Raw genomic sequence first — 5860 nt, 5'->3', positions numbered from 1 at the left:
AATACTATACTAGAATATAGTAATTGGCATGCGCGTTCTTGTTTATAACATTTCTGATACTCTATGTACACATTCCAAAGTGATATACATAGAGTTATTATATACTTAAGACTTTTCGCATGCTCAAAGAGACAAGTATATATTAATTTTATACATAGGGACACCATTATGTATAATATTTTGTAGTATATAGGTGGGTGGTTATAATATATATAGGTTAAATATATATAAAAAAAAAATAATAATAATTAATAATAATGGCAGGCCTTAATGAATACACACACCACCACCAACAGTGAGTGAAACACCGGCTACCATTATTGATGATTCTCGATTGACTCTATATATATATATTATATATTATTATATATACTACATGCACAATGTACAAAACCATTGCGAAGTCGTATATTTTTATATATAAACATATTATATATATCGTCGAATCATCAAGCAAAGGATAAGCTTCAGTGGATCGCAGTATGGCAGCTGCTCAACCACTTACAACACCTTGCCCGTTACAAAAGTCGTTTACAATTGATTCTAGGCTTTGTCATTGTATTAAATAATGTTTTAATAAGTAACTAGCATTGGCACCAGGTGATCGAAGATCCTCCAAAGTTAACTATGTTACTCATAACATTGGCATCACATATTCATTGTCGTTTATAAATGCATATAAACTTTTAATGATTTAGAAGCCATACAATGCAAATTGCCCCATTTTTATCATTGCAGTCCAGCACGGATACGACCTTAGAGGCGTTCAGGCATAATCCAACGGACGTAGCGTCATACCACTGTTCGCTCGAACAAGTATTGTGCCATAGGTCCGTACCTGCGGTTCCTCTCGTACTACGCAGGAATGCTGTCGCAACAACGTTTTTGTCATTAGTAGGGTAAAACTAACCTGTCTCACGACGGTCTAAACCCAGCTCACGTTCCCTTGCATGGGTGAACAATCCAACGCTTGGTGAATTTTGCTTCACAATGATAGGAAGAGCCGACATCGAAGGATCAAAAAGCGACGTCGCTATGAACGCTTGGCCGCCACAAGCCAGTTATCCCTATGGTAACTTTTCTGACACCTCTTGTTAAAAACTCTTTAAACCAAAAGGATCGATAGGCCGAGCTTTTGCTGTCCCTGTGTGTACTGGACACCGAGATCAAGTCAGCTTTTGCCCTTTTGCTCTATGTGTGGTTTCTGTCCGCACTGAGCTGGCCTTGGGACACCTCCGTTATTATTTGAGAGATGTACCGCCCCAGTCAAACTCCCTACCTGGCAATGTCCTTGAATTGGATCATACCGGAGTAATTGGAGTTATACCAAATTCATAAATTGAAAATACACATAAATGCGCATCCTCTCATTATTAGAATTTGTTTGCAATTATATAACAAACTCATGATACTTTGATCAAGAAGCTTGCATCAAAACCCAATACCATAAGATATATAAAAATATATCCGTATAATGGCTAGGAAATGATACACGTTCCATTTAATCAAGTAAGTAAGGAAACAATAAGAGTAGTGGTATTTCATTGGCGATACTAAACCGAAATCTAATATCTCCCACTTATTCTACACCTCTTATGTCTCCTTACACTGCCAGATTAGAGTCAAGCTCAAAAGGGTCTTCTTTCCCCGCTAATTATTCCAAGCCCGTTCCCTTGGCTGTGGTTTCGCTAGATAGTAGATAGGGACAGTAGGAATCTCGTTAATCCATTCATGCGCGTCACTAATTAGATGACGAGGCATTTGGCTACCTTAAGAGAGTCATAGTTACTCCCGCCGTTGACCCGCGCTTACTTGAATTTCTTCACGTTGACATTCAGAGCACTGGGCAGAAATCACATTGTGTCAACACCCGCTAGGGCCATCACAATGCTTTGTTTTAATTAGACAGTCGGATTCCCCAAGTCCGTGCCAGTTCTGAATTGATTGTTAATTGATAATCGTTATAATTTAAAAGAGCTAAAACTGAAAGGTTTAACCCCTCCAGATTAGTATTCTTAAAAATTTTAGCAAGAAAGTTCCACAATTGGCTACGTAACTAACAATCCGGGGAACAAATGACGATCATTAAAAATAATCGAAATTCTATTTACCCAGAACGAGAACATAAACCATGTTATTGTTTCCCAATCAAGCCCGATTATCTCAATCTTCAGAGCCAATCCTTATCCCGAAGTTACGGATCTAATTTGCCGACTTCCCTTACCTACATTATTCCATCGACTAGAGACTCTTCACCTTGGAGACCAGCTGCGGATATTGGTACGGCCTGTTGAGAAGTTTGCGTGTCCCCACCATAAATTTTCAAGGTCCGAGGAGAAAATATCGACACAACAGTATATGTCATGCTCTTCTAGCCCATCTACCATATCTCTCTGCGAAAGACTTCCATGGTAGTACGGCTATAAAACAGAAAAGAAAACTCTTCCGATATCTCTCGACGGCTTCTTTATGGTCGTTCCTGTTGCCAGGATGAGCACAAGGCCCATATTTAATAACAAACGGATACTCAACAGGTTACGGAATTGGAACCGTATTCCCTTTCGTTCAAAATTATTCAAGTGTATCAATAATAATATGTATGTTGTGTATATATATATATATTTTTACTTGAAAATTTTCGGCTTTCGCCTTGAACTTAGGACCGACTAACTCGTGATCAACCACTGTTCACACGAAACCCTTCTCCACTTCAGTCCTCCAAGGTCTCATTCGATTATTTGCTACTACCACCAAGATCTGTACCAATGGCGGCTCCATGCAGGCTTACGCCAAACACTTCTACGCACACCATTGTACCTTCCTACTCACTAAAGTTTCAAAATTTATATTTTTATATAAATATGAATCATTTACTTTAGCGGTAATGTATAGGTATACAACTTAAGCGCCATCCATTTTAAGGGCTAGTTGCTTCGGCAGGTGAGTTGTTACACACTCCTTAGCGGATTACGACTTCCATGTCCACCGTCCTGCTGTTTTAAGCAACCAACGCCTTTCATGGTATCTGCATGAGTTGTTAATTTGGGCACCGTAACATTACGTTTGGTTCATCCCACAGCGCCAGTTCTGCTTACCAAAAGTGGCCCACTGGGCACATTATATCATAACCTTAAACTTCATTTCAAGAAAGTTAAGGTTCTTACCCATTTAAAGTTTGAGAATAGGTTAAGATCGTTTCGACCCTAAGGCCTCTAATCATTCGCTTTACCAGATAAGATTATTTTATGCAATATATAAATGCACCAGCTATCCTGAGGGAAACTTCGGAAGGAACCAGCTACTAGATGGTTCGATTGGTCTTTCGCCCCTATACTCAATTCTGACAATCGATTTGCACGTCAGAACTGTTTCGGTCTTCCATCAGGGTTTCCCCTGACTTCAACCTGATCAAGTATAGTTCACCATCTTTCGGGTCACAGCATATATGCTCAAGGTACGTTCCAGTTAGAGGTATAAATAATATAAATATTATTATACATAACTATATAGAGCGCCCCGGGATTGAATTAATAAACTATATAAAATAATTTAAAAACTAATCCCATTTGTATTGGTAGTCAAGTTAATTACGCCATTAGGTTTATAAAATAAATCCCAATGACTTGCATATATGTTAGACTCCTTGGTCCGTGTTTCAAGACGGGTCCCGAAGGTATCCTGAATCTTTCGCATTGTTAATCATACAAGTGCCTATAATAAATATAAATATCATAGATATAAATATCATTATATAATTTCGAAAAATTAACACACTGTATTTCATATCAATCTATCAGCACTTTATCAAATTTAATGACATTTATTCTATGTTATCAATGGGCAAGCCATAATAATTTGAATAAACTATAAGCCATATTTTATGATAAATTTTTGTATATGCTAATAGATTACAATGTCCTTATATGGGAAAAATGCACACTATTATTAATAATATTTATTAAATATTATAATTATAATGATGAATTTCCCATAATGGATATTCAGGTTCATCGGGCTTAACCTCTAAGCAGTTTCACGTACTATTTAACTCTCTATTCAGAGTTCTTTTCAACTTTCCCTCACGGTACTTGTTTACTATCGGTCTCATGGTTATATTTAGTTTTAGATGGAGTTTACCACCCACTTAGTGCTGCACTATCAAGCAACACGACTCTTTGGAAATCATCATCTAGTAATCATTAACGTTATACGGGCCTGGCACCCTCTATGGGTAAATGGCCTCATTTAAGAAGGACTTAAATCGTTAATTTCTCATACTAGAATATAGATGTTCCATACACTGCATCTCACATTTGCCATATAGACAAAGTGACTTAGTGCTGAACTGTTTTCTTTTCGCTCGCCGCTACTAAGAAAATCCTTGTTAGTTTCTTTTCCTCCCCTAATTAATATGCTTAAATTCAGGGGGTAGTCCCATATGAGTTGAGGTTGTATAAATATATTTTCATTTATTAGAAAAAAATATTTCTAATAATTTAATACATATATATATATATTTTATGTGAAATGAGAACACAACTACCCATTAAAATTCAATTAAAAGAAGAAAAAGTTCATAGTCCCAATCATTTTTATACTTTTTATATTCTTTTTATATTTATATTCGCACAACATTAATAAGAGGCAATTCTAGATAAAATGTATTTTATGCTAGACATTCCTCAGTATTAAATGAATTGTGTGAAAAAAAAGAAAGTATAAATTTTCTTCTTTTCATCACTCTCATATACAATTTTATATAGGAATATTATGTTTGTATATTTATGAGATGATGTGTGTGTTTCATTTCATATATATATTGTTGTATTATATGCTCTTAATATTATGAATATATGAATATATATATCCAATAATATACCATATGCTTTAAATATTTTGTATATTAAACAAAATATTTATTAAGCAACTTAATTAGCATAGTCTTACAACCCTCAACCATATGTAGTCCAAGCAGCACTTCAAAATTAATTAAAGTACATAACAGCATGGACTGCGATATGCGTTCAAAATGTCGATGTTCATGTGTCCTGCAGTTCACACGATGACGCACAGTTTGCTGCGTTCTTCATCGACCCATGAGCCGAGTGATCCACCGCTTAGAGTTTTATATTGATGTTTTTGTTTGTTTTTATATGTCATATATGATTTTATTGAAAGAAATTAAAAATACACCATTTTATTGGCATATATCAATTCCTTCAATAAATTGTATTTAGACCTAAATAAATGCTGCGTAATGACTTAGTTTAATATAATCAGTTTTTTGTAGCATATATAATTTTATATGTGTGGATTTGAATATTTTTCATCGATTATATTAAACATTAACCTGGGCATTTTCACACACACAAGTAGTATGTGAAAAATAGGTACAACATTGTTTAATTTAGGTGTTTATTATTGCATGTTTTTTCCATTGTATGCAACTTATAAATTAATAATGAAGCAATACAATTATTTAGCAATAATATTTTAAATCAAAACATATATATATATGTATTGATTTAATTTGATTGACCTTTCTATATAAATATGTTGCGTAAAGACTTAGTTTAATATAATCAGTTTTTTGTAGCATATATAATAATATGTGGATTATTTTCATCGATTATATTAAAGCATTAACCTGGGCATTCTCACACACGTCTGCGTGAAAAATAGGTACAACACTTATTTACTTTAGGTCATATATGTTGTGTGTAAAATTTTATATTTTACACATTTTTATATGTATATAGTGTATGTATGGCAATATATGTGTGTGTATATGGTAGTATTATATATATTTGGTATTATCAATATTTATTGAATAATACCTTTGTATCATTAATTTTGATAT

The 5860-nt window shown here is 34.4% G+C and overlaps 2 non-coding genes across 2 annotated transcripts; both read right to left on the bottom strand.

Moving 5' to 3' along the window:
* Positions 1 to 441: 441 nt before the first annotated feature.
* Positions 442 to 4452, bottom strand: LOC115630069. Its single transcript, XR_003995993.1, has one exon. It is a non-coding gene; the product is annotated as a large subunit ribosomal RNA (ribosomal RNA).
* Positions 4453 to 4946: 494 nt separating this feature from the next.
* On the bottom strand, positions 4947 to 5125 carry LOC115630071. The gene has a single exon (XR_003995995.1). It is a non-coding gene; the product is annotated as a 5.8S ribosomal RNA (ribosomal RNA).
* Positions 5126 to 5860: the final 735 nt, after the last annotated feature.

Source organism: Scaptodrosophila lebanonensis, unplaced genomic scaffold (assembly GCF_003285725.1).
Source record: "Scaptodrosophila lebanonensis strain 11010-0011.00,11010-0021.00 unplaced genomic scaffold, SlebRS2 tig00000270-arrow-arrow-pilon, whole genome shotgun sequence".
Lineage (NCBI taxonomy): Eukaryota > Metazoa > Arthropoda > Insecta > Diptera > Drosophilidae > Scaptodrosophila > Scaptodrosophila lebanonensis.
This window is presented reverse-complemented; position numbering and strand designations above follow the sequence as displayed.